Below are 14703 nucleotides of genomic sequence, written 5' to 3' on the forward strand. Positions count from 1 at the left end.
GGATCTCACCTGAACTCCTTAGGTTGTGCTGCATTTTATATACATGTGGAGGACGGAGTTGACTCAGTCATTAACATGCTCCTTTTGTGACATCAAATTTAGAACCAAGATCATCTAATGTGGATTTGGAGTTCATTTTAAAGTATTAATTTTCTACCTTGATGTGATCGGAAATGTCAATGTATTGCTGCTAAGTAGTTTCAGGTTTAGTCTCCACCTTGACGACAAGAAGGGTTACTGGACTCACTCAATGGTGACTGGGACATGGGTTAAAATTAAATAGTATTATAGATCCGATTTCAGTTGTGATCATGTTTATCAATTCTTGAAGAATGAATAGATGAGGACCCCTATGTATAGCATCCCTCTTTGTACAGCCCCTTCTGGCTGATATGAGTGATATAAATGCACAGGTCTTTATGCGACAATATACCTCAAGTCACATGAAGGCAAGGCTTGGCCCCTAGAGAATCTGGTTATCAGATGCCAGAGCTCACTACCACCATATGAAGGAAATAAAAAATAAACAGATCATTAGTGATCTACTTTGAGCCCCCTACACGTCTGGAATTGCTACCAGTTCAGTTCCCAGTTATGATTCAACATATTTTAATCTCATCATTCTCAGTGACACATGTCAGGTTGTGGCAGCAGAATAGCTCTGTAAACTATGTTTTAAAAAAAAATCTTTTTATTGAATTCAAATAACAGAAAACATAGAAAAGAAAACAGAAAACAAGGCAGTACATTACAAATGTGTCATTTCGGCGCTGGGGGGGGGGGTACATTTTCAAATCAGATGTCAGAAGTATGTGATGAGATTGGGGAGGGGGGGGAGGAGACCCGGAAAAAGCAAGATATCTAGATTCCCGCGGAGGAAACATCAGGCTGGGAGGATGACGGGTCAGTGTCCAATACTGAATGGGGGGGGGGTACATATATCACCACGGTATGCGTTCCATTGATTCCAGATTTTCCCCCATTTGCGGGGCGTGCCACGGGAAACATACACTGTCTTTTCCCTAAACATGCACCAGTCCATGTTTTGTTGCCACACCAGGACTGTCGGTGGCCTCTGGGCACCCCATAACTGAACAATGTCTCTCTTGGCAATCATATTACCCAAGGTCACCCATCGAAGCTGCGCCAGGTCATAATCATTCGGCTCCCAGACATTCAACAGACACCGTCTCGCCTCAGGCATCGATTGCACACCCGTGACCTCACTCATAACTTCATGCACGCGAGTCCAATAGCGCATCACAGCAGGACATTCCCAAAGGTTATGGAGAAACGTGCCTACCAAACCACAGCCATGCATGCACAGTCCATCCACAGAGAATCCCATGCGCACCAGACGGGGACCAGTCACGTATACCCTATGAAGAATTTTGAGCTTGACAAACCGGAGGCGTGCCGGGATAGCCACTTCCTTCGGGGAAGGGATCGCAGCCTGCCAATCCGCGTCATCGAGTTCCAGACCATCACTAGTCCATACCTCTCGAAGGTTACACAGTAGGTCGGTTCTGGCATTGATCAACTTTGTGTAAATGAGCGAGATCGTGCTATCAGGGACATGCCCATCTAGTATCCGATCTTCAAGCGGGGACGCCTCCGGAATATCTGAGCCCAGGGGAAAGACAGACAAAACCGCATGTCGGATTTGCGCATATCGAAAGGATTCTCTATCAGTCAATTCATACTCAACTTTCAGGTCCTCAAACATCTTGATTATACCCTTGATCCACACATCATTCACCCTGCTGATACCGATCACATCCCACTTATCGAAACCCTTCGACTTCCAGAGGGATCCAAGTTTTTCCGACGCATAAAGCGGGGTAGCACGAGTCGGCTTATCAGCCCAGCCCAGGGCCGCTGTTGCGCGATACCACACCTGCACTGCTGTCCCAGTGGGGCCTGTGACAGATTTGCCGGCAGATCTCGCGTACAGAGTCCTGTTGTAGTCTCCACCGGGCAGCAGCCATCTATCCATCTCAAACGCCGGGCTCGGCAAAGGACCGTAAGTGCAGTGGTTGATGGCCCCCAACTGAGAGGCCCAATAGTAGCGGCGGATGTCCGGGAGCGCGATACCCCCGTCATACCACGGGAGCGTCAGCTTCGCAAGAGCGATACGAGAACGGCCCCCCCATATCAACTGTCTCTGTAGACTTTCAATCTCACGGAAGTAGCGGGCAGGCACAATATCAAGTGTATTTTGCAGCGCATAAAGGAACCGGGGGAGCGACATCATCTTAAACAACGCCGCCCGTCCCAGAGGAGAGAGAGGGAGCCTACCCCACGCAGTCACATCAGCACGGAGGCGCTGGAGAGGGGGCAACAAATTGCGTTCATAACGAAGCACAGGGTCCAAGGTGATAAAAATCCCCAAGTACTTGAATCCCTCCCGCATCACCGAGATAGGACATCCACGAGGCAGGAGAGGAGCCTCGCCGTAGAGAACAGACGCAAGACTTCGACCAGTTGATGACAAGACCGGAATTTTTACGGAAAGAAGTCAAGATGTCAAAAAGGACAATCAACGATTTCCGAGGCGACGTAAGATACAGGAGTTTATCGTCTGCATATAAGGATATCCGATCTTCAAACTCCGGAGTCCATCTAATGCCCTTCAAGGACGGTTCCCATCTCAGCCATGCCGCCAATGGCTCCAAAGCGAGGGCAAACAAGAGAGGAGACAAAGGGCAGCCCTGGCGCGTTCCCCTACCGAGAGCAAAGGAGGCTGAGACACGACCGTTTACAACCACTTGGGCCAAGGGGTTGGTGTATAGCAGTTTCACCCAGTCAATGAAGGTAGGGCCAAAGCCAAATTTAGAGAGAACCGCCCAAAGATATGGCCACTTCAGCGTATCAAACGCCATGGTAGCGTCCAGTGACGCCAAGATGGCCGGTTCACGCAGAGTTGCCGCCCGTGCAAGGACTCCATGCAAGCGCCGGAGATTCAGTGCCGTGTTGCGATGGGGTATGAATCCGGATTGGTCCGGATGAACCAGATCGCCTATGACAGTGACCAAGCGGTTGGCAAGCACTTAGGCTAGGATCTTCGGTTCAGCGTTAATCAATGATATGGGCCTAAAGGAGGCGCAGCAGTCACGTGGCTTGCCGTCCTTGTGAATCACCACTATGGAAGCCAATCTTTGATCAGGAGGGAGGGAGCCTGCCTCCAGCGATTCTAAAAACATCGACCGTAGATACGGTGCTATCACATCCGGACGGAGCTTGTAAAGCTCTATAGAGAGCCCATTAGGGCCCGAGGCCTTCCCCGAGCGAACCGAGCGGATGGCAGTCGCGACCTCATCAACTGTAGGCGGAGCCTCTAGGAGATCCCTTTCAGGGTCGGACAAACGTGGCAGCGAGATATCGCGCAGGAGCAAGTGGGAGTCCTGCTCAGGTCTATCAGATACCGGGGAGTACACTTCCCGGAAATAGTCAGCGAAACATTCAACAATATCAGCAGGGTCGGTGATACTCACGTCATTCACATCCACAATCACAGGGACCACTCGACTCGCACATTCCCTCTTATCCAGCCAAGCAAGCAATTTCCCCGCCTTATCCCCCACATCATACAGACGTCCCTGCTGTTCTCTGCTCATCTCCTTCGCCGCATCAGTCACCATCGCCCTATACTCGAGTTGTTTTAGACCCAAAAGGTGCAGCCTCTCCGGGGTGACCTCGGACTCCAATTCCCCTTCAAGAACGGTGATGTCATTTTCAAGACGGACAACCTCCTCCCGCCGACGTCTCTTAACATTGCCAATCAAGGAGAGGGCCTGGCCCCGAATGACAGTTTTGTACGCTTCCCATAACGTGACAGAGGAGGACACAGAACCCACATTTTCAGCAAAGTATTGATCAATTGTTTTAATTAGTTCCGCCCTAACCTTGGGATCGCGGAGATACCAGGGGTTTATCGGGGCCACTCTACCCTCCGACCCCAAGTGAGCGTCCACTACCAACCAAAGTGGGGAATGGTCCGAGACGCCCCTAGCTAGATGTTTCACCTCCCTTACGGAGGAGGCCTGGGAGGAGGGCATCAGCACATAATCAAGTCTCGAAAGACTGCCGTGGGCCCCAGAGTGAAAGGTATATTGCAATTGCCCAGGATGAAGCAGGCGCCAGCAGTCGGTGAGCCCTAGAGCCTCCAGGAAGTCCCCCAACCAGGATTGTGACTTCGCAATTTCCCGGGGAGGGTAGCGATCACACATCCCCGACACTACAGAGTTGAAATCCCCGCCCACTACAAGCAGACCCTCGGGGACTCCCAAGATCACTCTTCCCAGATCCGCATAAGTAGTAGTCTGGAGACCCGGAGGTACATATACGGAGAGCAGGGTAATAACCCTCCCCTCCCAGCGCCCCACAATGGCGGCGTACCGTCCCCTATCATCAAGGATGATTTCGTCAACAGCAAGAGGGAGGGAGCTCCGAACCAGAATGCCCACCCCCCTGGAGCCAGAAGTGAAACCTGAGTGCGCCAAGAGACGATAGCCACGCCTATTCATGGCATGGCACGTATTGCCAAGCAAGTGCGTCTCCTGAAGCAGAACCACATCAGGGGACAAACGTCGCAACAGCTGCAACACCACGCCCCGCTTGATCCTATCCCCCCAACCCATTAACGTTCCAACACAGTAAATTAAGTCCCCTACCCCCATCCCAAAGATCAACCCCATCCCCACCCCACACCGGATGCAACACTATACAGCAGGAGATCATCGATACTATGCCTTGAAGAAAACAATGAATTGTGAACTGCAACCCTCCAACCCCCCAAAAGACCCCGTACAACACACCCCCCACCCCGCACCCCTGCGTAAGACTCAAAAGCCACCCCAACTTGCAGTGTGCCTGTCGCCCTATCATACAACTATTCTACGAAAAGAACCCCAGAGGAGGAAGACTCACCCACCCCCCCGCCCACACCCCAATAAGATAGCATGTTAGCAAGCAATAGTGGTATAGCACCAAACCACAGCCGAAAGTCAATACGATGGACCGGGAGCCGATTCCGCCCCCTATTCCTGCTCCACCGGGCCTCCCTCCGCTCCACCGGAGTGTCCAGAGTGTTCAGAATGATCTGGTCCCGGAGGCAGCGTGTCCAGCCAGTCATTTGCCGCCCCTGGATGATCAAAGAAAAATGTTCGGTCATTGTACACCACACGTAGCCGGGCCGGGAAAAGCATAGCACATTTCATGTCTCTTTTCCTTAGTCTGTTTTTCACCCCCTGGAATCCAAGCCGCTGTTTCTGAACCTGCTGGGTGAAGTCCGGGTAGAAGCTGACTGTAGTGTTCTCATAAGCCGTTGGACCAGATAGGCGTGACGCCTGCAGGATCACATCACTGTCCCGAAAGCTAAAGATCCGAGCAATGATGGGTCGCGGAGTGGCCCCCTGCTTAGGCGGGCCACCCGGGATCCTGTGTGCACGTTCTACAGCAAAAAACTTGCTAAGGCCCTTGGGTGCTAGATGATTCAGGACCAGATCTTCCACCAGCAGGTCCACCGAGGATGCTTCCGATGTTTCCGGGACACCGACCAGACGGACGTTGTTCCGTCGTGCACGGCCCTCAAAATCGTCCAGGCGTCGAGTGAGATAGTCACGGGCGGCTCGCAGGTTACCGAGCTCTGCCTGTAGATCGGAGACGTCAGTAACAAGACTAGATGTCTTTAGATCGAGGGATTTGACCTTTTCATTGGTTTTCGCAAGGTCAGCCCTGATCAGGGTAACATCGATAGCGACCGTATCCAACTTGTGGGCCAGGGCATCATACTGTTGACCCAGTGTGGCCTTCATCCCGGCAATGGCGCCCATGACGTCCCTCAACGACAGATCTTCATCCATCGGGGATTCTTCTCCAACATTGGCCAGGGATTTAGTCGACCCGCCCGGAGAGCCCTTGTCGAGGGTGTATCTGTCCATGACATTTGATTGCACGGAGCCTCCTCGCATTACCGGTCTGGTCTTGCGTTTCTCTCCCTCAGGCTTCGCGGCCATCTTAGTTCGTGCGCCCCGAAGGGTAGTCTGAGACCTAGTAAAAATGGCTAAACTCGATGCGCCCGCTGCAATTTGGAAAATAAGATGGGAACCTATCACCAGGTGATGAGTAGCAGGAGGCCGAGTCGCCAGTTGTTGAATCGTGGTTAGGTTGAAAGCAGCAAGCCAGGGCGATCGAGACAAAGTCAAATAGGTCTAAGCGCGAGAAACAAAACTGAAAGTAGACGACCGGGCAAGGGAGGCTCGCATGATCCGTTGTTGTTCAATTACTGTCCGGCTGGCAGAGAAACCGGGCCCGGGGCAGTACCATGGAGCAGGCCGGAAAAGTTCAAGAGTCCATATCTTCGGCTCCCGAGGTCCGAATCGAAGTCCGAAAACGGATAAACGATCAGCAGGGCCGTGCCAGTAATAACCCGTCCTCTAAGTCAGGATAGGGTACAGGATAGTCGGTGGAGGTGGCGAAGGTCCGGGAGCCCTGAGCTCACGCGACCATCTTGGGTGCACGCTAAGCTCCTCCTGTAAACTATGTTTTTGATCTTAATGAGTGTTTCCGGCTCATAATAAACCTAGCAAAACATATAATGCTCCCCAGTTGTAGCTTCTTCAAACTGGCCAATACTAATAAAAGTTCCCACATCATTACAGCTTTACTAGAATCCGTCAGTGTTGTTTCGGTGCACCATCCTAACACTCACATTCTAGGGCAAACGTACCTATTTTGTAGCATTTGTTTTTCTTTCTGTGAAACCTTTAACCTAAATCAAATGGCTATTTCAATTTTCTTTGTTACTAAATGTATTATTTGAGGAAAATATTTTGACAGCACTTTGAATGTACAGAAAAATGGGTAAAGGAAAACAATTAAAACAGTGTAATATTCAGTGTCAGTTTTGAGGTTGATATATGTCCACGATTTTGACCCATAATGTCCACTACACTTGGACTAGGACTCATATGACTGACAGATACACATATTTGCCCTTCCCACAACTCATGATTTTGTTCAGGCACCAGGTAATGCTTTTTAAAGGGTGATGGACTTGTAGTTTCCAACTAGTGAAGTGGATCCAGATATGGATTTCTATTTCTTTCCAATAGGTTTTCTTGGTCATTCAGCAAAAATGTCCATCTCTTTGCAAAATATAGGAATCATTTGCTCTGGTATGTACAAGGTTATGGAGGTATGCTTTATTGTTTAAGAAAACTGCTAAACTGCTAAATGATGATCGCACCATTAGTAAATTATCTTATTAGTATGCTCCTGATGACTCTAACCGAAGACTTCCTGAGAAAGACGGACAAGACATTCACCAATTTCATCTGGCAAGGGAAAACATCTAGAATAGCACTGGTAAAACTCAAACAAACAAAAAAGAGAGGCGGTATAGGTCTACCCAACTTTAGACACTATCAAACAGCCTTCCTGGGTAAACAAGGAGCAGCATGGTTTATTGAGAACTAACATTACCATCCTATATGGTTGGAAGTTAAAAAAAACCTAGTTAAGAATATCCCCCTACACGCCATCATGTCAATGTACACGTCCTTCCTACAACATTCCAAGTATATCATTCAGAACACAAAACAGGCACTTCTATGCTTAGAGAAACACTCCCCCATCAACCTTTGTGACTTCAACAGGACCGCAATTTGATTTAACCCTAAATTAAGAATAGATAACCTAATCTTCTGGCAAGACTGCTCTCAAAAAGGTATTGTTAGATTTGGGGGTCTCTAGTTGGCAAAGGTAGGTACCTTTGTCCAAATAGGGACCCTTGCATCTAGTCCGAGTAAGGGGGTACACTCCTAAAATAACCCCTGCTTACCTTCTTGGCAGCTTGGCACGAGCAGACAGGCTTATCTCAGAGGCAGTGTGTAAAGCATTTGTGAACACATACAGTAACCCAGTGACAACACTACAGATGGACACCACATAAGTTGTAGTATAAAAATAAGTATTTTTATATAGACTTAACACAAGACCACAAACGACAAAAATCCACAAAACTGTACTTAAAAATGGTAGAATTAGCTTAGTTCTATTAAGATGTAAAATGAGACACTGAGTTCAATTTACCTTTGGATGCTTAATGCTATACGATGAAAGTGTTGCAGGGAAGGTGATGTGTCGGTTCCTTACATGCAAGAACGGAGATGCGGGGTGTCCCTACTGATGCGTAGGGGATGCTTTGGTTCTTCTCGGCGTGGGGAGGTGATGCATCGGTTTCTTACTGCGCTTCCGTGGCGATGCGGCTTGCAACGGCGTGATGCGATGAAGATCCGGTGCAATGAACAAAATGGCATCTTCTCCTTGATGCAACACGATGCGGGCACGCCCGATGTCGACTCAACGATTCTTCTGTGCTGCGACAGGCCCTGCGACATGCTTCCCGGTGATGCAGCGGCATCTGATGCGACGTCGATCCTCTTCTCTGGCGATGTGAGGTGCTTCGGCAACGATGCGATAGCTGCAGCGGCGACATGCTTTCCCAGCGATGCGACGACAGCGGCTACAATACGCTTCTACGATGATGCGGCAGTGTCTGGTGCGATGTAGATCCTCCTCCCCGACGATGCGAGGCACTTTGGCATTGTGAAGCGACTGCAGCAGATCAGCGACATGCTTCTTTTTCGTGAGTCGCGCTTCCAGCTCCTTGCGACACACAGTCCCTCAAAAAGCACAGCCCCACAGCAGGCACTTCCAAAGAAATCTTGGGGAGCTGGTATGTGAAGTATGTTATCCCTGAGACTTCAGCAGGAGGCAAGCTCTATCTCAAGCCCTTGGAGATACTTGACAAGCTGAATGAAAGTAGCACAAAAGTCCTTTCTCCTCTCTTTGGCAGTCAGGCAACCACTGCAGGCCAATCCCTCACGCTGAGGGATAGTCTCTCCTCAGTCTCTCTGGTTCATCTCCTCAGCAAAGGTTTCTTCTTGTTTCCCAAAAGTGATCTAAAATTCATGGGTCTGGGATCCAATATATATATATATATTTGTATTTGTAAATGTTCATATTATAATAACAACAAGAGATATCAGCATCATTGTTATTGCAGTACAGAATACACAGCAGCAAGTTGGTACAGTTTCATTACGAACAAATATGATATAACAGCATTACAGACTATAAAAAAGACACAGTAAAATACATCATCAGTGCATGAATTGCTATCAGTCAGGTGATCCAGCTAATAGATAGGCAGTGAACGGTCCCCAAATGTCACGTGGTATAGAGGCTCTCTGCAGGGCTTCCCCATAACAAATAAGCTGATCTCGACAATATGCGATATCTTTCAGGCAATGCGTTAACTGTGGTGCTGGCCTACCATCCCACTGTATCGAGACCCTGCGTTTGGTCAGTAATAATGCCAAAGCAACTAATTTCCGATTACTAGCTTTAAAGTGCAGCACGTTTCACAGAAGACAAATATTCTTAGCCACGGTTACTTTCTCCCAAAATTCAGCTACTTTAAGACAGCTTCACGCTAAATGTTGAAAATCGGCATTATCTGCACCACATCATCTACAACAATGCGAGTCCCTCAACCCATATTTATAAAGTTGAGCTGGCGTATAGTACCTCTGATGGACATATTCATAGTGAATCAAACGCAGATTTCCATTTGCAGTGAATTGACCAGTTAGTTTACAGCATGTTTCCCATTCATCTTCTGTTAGTGTCTGCGGCAATATATAGTTCCATTTACCCAAGGGCCTACACTCGCATCCACTTCATCTGCCTGCGAAGCATTATATAAGCGAGTAATCATTTTAGTTCTAGATTGTGTGATGTATATAAGTTGTAAAGCCGCCAGAGAAGGGGGCTCATCAGGAAAACAAGGGTATGAGGCTTTAATCGCAGCTCGCAGCCTACTGTATGTAAAGGTCGACATAACAGACCCGTCCCCATCATCCACGAGGGCTTGAAGTCCAATAAATGTACCACTCGGATATATATCCCCCATAGTGTGCACCCCCGCATTTTGCAAAATTTTTTGTGATCCTACTTTACACGTCACTGATATCTTCCCATGGTGTAGCAGTGGCATTGCAGGCACATACAGTGGCAATCGTCAGGCGCGTTTCCCAAGTTCTCTCCAAGCGTGATTTGTACACTGTACCGTATCGATTTCATCCTTCTCAACCATTGCTTTCAGTGGTATTGGGTGGACCGCTCCAACCTCCACTGCTACATGCGGTGTATATGGTTGCGAGTTCTGCCAGTAAGAGGCATATTGCTCTTGCGCACACAGATAGTATAACTGCATGTCGGGCACTCTAAACCCCCCTTTCATATGGCAATGTCAAAAATTCCCATTTAATACGTGGCTTTTTCCCTCCCCAGACCCATGTGATCAATATCCTGCGTAGCGTATTAAAAAATTGTTGTCGCAGTATGAGGGGTATATTTACAAACAAATATAAAAATTTCGGCACGACCACTATTTTAAGCAAAGCCACTCCGTCAGTAAACGTTAACGGCAGCTGTATCCACCTAGTGACTCGCTCCTCAAGTTGAGTAACCCCAGTTCCATAGTTTGTACGACTAACAATTTGCGGATCTTTGTGAACCCAAACACCCAGGTATTTGATTGGCTCGTCGCTCCATTCCACCGGGTATTCCAATACCACCCGCTTTGTGCACTCTGTCAAAGATATCACAACCGACTTGTTCCAGTTTATATCCAGACCCGAATGCCATTCAAATCTTAAGTATTCCCTAATGAGCTGCTTCAAATATATCTCCGGCTCATGCACATATAAGACCATGTCGTCAGCGTACATGGACACCGCTAATGGCCGCTGATGAAAGCGAAGCACTGCTTGCGCATGCCGCTGACGCAAAATTCAGGCCAGCGGTTCGAACACTACCGCAAATATAAGAGGCGACAGGAGGCTACCCTGTCTCGTCCCGCGCCCAATCGGGAATGGGTCAGACGTCCTACCGTTGACACACACTCGAGCCATTGGATCCATGTATGACAGTGTGATCCAGTTAGTGTATATGAACGGCACCCCCATCCGATGCAACACCGCCATCATATATCTCCAGGAGATGGAGTCAAATACCTTTGCGGCGTCCAGCAGGACCGCCGCAGCGGGCAAAGTGGGTTCCAGAAAATGCATTACCGCAAAAAGTGTCCTCAAGTTGTGAGCTGTTGGACGGGCAGGGATAAACCCCGACTGATCAGGCAGAACCATCACAGGCAGTAGTAACTGCAACCTAGTTGCCTCACCTTCGCTAGCATCTTAACATCCGTGTTCATCAAAGACAGCGGCCGATATGATTCGCACTTATCAGGTTCCTTTCCAGGTTTGAGTAGTGCTATAATTAGTGCCTCACGGAGCGTCTCAGGTAGCTTTTGCTGTTCATAGGCGTCTTCGAACATGGCATGAAAGTGAGGCACCAGTATGTCAAGATATTCTTTATAGAACTACGCCGGGAGTCCATCTGTGCCTGTGGCTTTGCCATTCGGAAGAACATTTATAGCGTCACGTATTTCGTCTAATGTCAGAGAGTGCATTAAAAAGTCTTGCTGTCCTTTTGATAACCATACCAGGGCCACATCTTCTAAATATTGTGCTATTACAGGCTCATCAGCGATTGTCTCCTGCTATACATATCTGTATAGTAATGCACGAAGGAGGCTAGGATACCCGCGTTGTCACAGTGTCTATTTTCCCCTTCAATAATAGATTGCACTATGCTGTTTTTCACCCATGGTTCTGTTATTTTAGCTGCCAAAGCCATTCCCGGTCGCACCCCCCTCGCCATAGTACCTAGCTGTCCAGCGCCGGGACATATGCTTCACCTCCAGCGCCGCCAGTTCATCATAATCAGTAATTTTCAAACTAATTGTCGCTAACGTAGCAGCATCTGACATAATGTCGTACTGACGCACGAGCCCTATTAGTTCTTGTTCAAGGCTCTTCATAGATCCCCAAAGCGATTTGAGGACCCCAGCCTGGATTCCTATGCATACCCCACGTATTGTCACTTTGTACGCTTCCCACAATATGACCAAACTATTTACTGAGCCAGTATTGTCCTCAAAATATTGCACAATGGCTTCCCGCACTCCCTCCCGGGACACCTGGTCCTGTAGTGAAAAGGATTGCAATTGCCACTGGAACTGCGGCGGTGCTACATGGGTATTATCATGGTAAATAGCGATGGGGAGTGTTCAGAAAGTGTCCTGGGTAAGTGGATAGCTTTAGTAATTAGCAAGTTTATGTCGCTGGTAATCAACCAATAGTCCAATCGGGACCATGATTGATGTGCGAAGGAGTAACATGTACCTTCCCGCGCCCCCGGGTGCCGCAATCTCCAAATGTCTATGAGGGACAGGTTTTGCATACCATTTTCAACAGCTTGCGCAGCCTTTTTAACTGAAGGATCCGCACTAGTGTGGCGGTCCATTGCTGGGTTTAGTATTACATTGAAATCTCCCCCACAGACAATGCCAGCTGGTTGTAGTCTATAGACCTTGCTTCATAGTGCCTCATAAAAATCAGGGTCATCAACGTTAGGGCCGTAAATATTAAGAATTGTCACCATCATACCACACAGCTTCCCCTGCGCTATGATATATCGACCAGCGTTATCTATATCCACATGTGATATTACAAACTGAAGATTTTTTAAAACTAAAATCATAACCCCTCTCGCATAGGAGGAGTAGGACGATGCCAATTTCACCCGCCTATCTAGTGGCCACTGTATCAGCTGCTTGCTTGTTTAAGTGAGTTCTTGCAACAGTGCTACTTGTACGTTGTGACGATCCAGATATACTAATACCTGCCTTGTTTTCCTTGGGTTGTTAAGACCCCCGACATTCCACGTTACCCATGTTAGCTTACCACCCTCCAATGTTATGTTATGTTATTTAAATTTATATCTAGGCGCAACAGCTACTTAAAAGGGTTTCCTGGCGCCCGGCAGAAACAACAGCCAAAAAGGGGAATGGAACGTACTGATTGAAAAGCCAGGTTTTAAGGGATTTACGAAAGAGTGTGACGTTCATCTGAGTTCGAAGGGACAGCGGAAGATTATTCCATAAAACAGGGCCCAAATAAGACTAGGAACAGCCACCCATATGGGATAGTCTGATCCTTGGCACCTGAAATTTAGCCTGAGTAGTAGATCTAAGAGTACCTGAAGGTGAATAGAGGTGGACCAAATTTTGCACAAACATAGGAGCCATGCCGTGCTTAATTCTGAACATATAGTTCAGAGCTTTGAACTTAATCAGATTCTCAATTCTCAACCAATGAAGATCTCTCAGGGAAGCAGAAACAGAAGCAGTTATTGGGGTTCGACAGAGCAATCTGGCTGCTGAGTTGTGTACTCTCTGAAGCTTACAGATAACATCTTTATTAGCTCCAATATAGAGGATGTTACCGTAGTCCAATCTAGATGTAATAAGAGCCTGGACTACGGTTCTCTGAGTCGGGCCAGGGAGCATCCCTACAATTTGTCTCAACCACTTTAGAATGGTGAAGTAAATTGCCGCAACCTTCGTGGATTGATGATGCATAGATAGAGAGTCATTAATAATAAAGCCAAGGTTGCGAACATGATAAGAAGGCTGCGGTACTGCACCCATTTCCGTGGGCCAATGTTGAGGACCCCAGAGCTCTTTAGCTTTCCCCAGTACCAAAACCTCAGTTTTTTCACCATTCAGCTTAAGAAAATTGTCATGCATCCAAGATGCGACTTTAGTCAGCCCAGTTCGAAGATCAGAAGGCTCTGAATTTTTTTCCTGCAGACAGTGAATGACATCAATGGTGCGTGTTATCTGAGTAGCATCCGCAAACATTGTAACGGTGCTATTTGTCACACATTCTTCACTTCCATGCACTCTGCTCTGCACAACACAGCATTCAAACAATCCCGCAACTAATCCCCCCACCCACTTAAGCATCCCAATTATGCTAAGGAGCCCTGATACAAAAAAACATCATAAACAAAGTTACCCCCCCCCCGCTTACCGCCGTGAGTAGCTAACCTGCTCACAGCCTACAATCCCCCCCATACATTGCTTGGGTTGTACCCTCATGGAGGACCCCAGCCGCCCATTGACCCCCTTGTTGGTACCAGGGGGGGTTAGGGCATATCTATTATTCTCCCTATCGCAGCTGACTACCTTGCGCCCTATTCTAACATACTTAGTGAGAGTCTTGGTGCCCTGAGTCATTGTCATTAAATGCAAAGTGTTCCATTACATTACGAACCATCATCTATTAGCAGAGGAGGTATGATATAATTCCCAACTGCATTCTACTCACATATCATGCTCTCTCATATGTATGTCAGTGATCAGAAGGATGTTTAAACATTGTACAATGTACAAACCAATCAGTTTTACCACATTGCTCCATTTCACCTATTCAACACCCAATGACACAGCTAGCACTTTAGGTGCATTTACAGTTATACGTCCAGCACCTTCACCAGTGCAGCGTCTCAGTCATGTTAATGTTAATTTAGAGATGTCCTTAAATACTCATCACCTCCAATACTTCCCCTTACAGCTTACAGCATTGTACAGTACAGTCCCACATCAGTGTCCCAGGTAAACGTCCTTCTGATTCAGACTATGTAAAGATGCAATAAGAGTGCAAAATTAACAACAATGTGATCATACACATCTGCACCAGACAGAGCCAGCTTACGACCTGCAGTTGT

At 47.8% G+C, this 14703-nt stretch overlaps 1 protein-coding gene across 1 annotated transcript in view; it reads right to left on the reverse strand.

The window, feature by feature from the left end:
* The window catches only part of NSMCE2 (NSE2 SUMO ligase component of SMC5/6 complex), a 696967-nt gene that overhangs the window by 504855 nt on the left and 177409 nt on the right, over positions 1-14703 (reverse strand). The gene's annotated exons all lie outside the window — the stretch shown is intronic.

This window comes from Lissotriton helveticus, chromosome 4_1 (genome assembly GCF_964261635.1).
Source record: "Lissotriton helveticus chromosome 4_1, aLisHel1.1, whole genome shotgun sequence".
Taxonomy (NCBI): domain Eukaryota; kingdom Metazoa; phylum Chordata; class Amphibia; order Caudata; family Salamandridae; genus Lissotriton; species Lissotriton helveticus.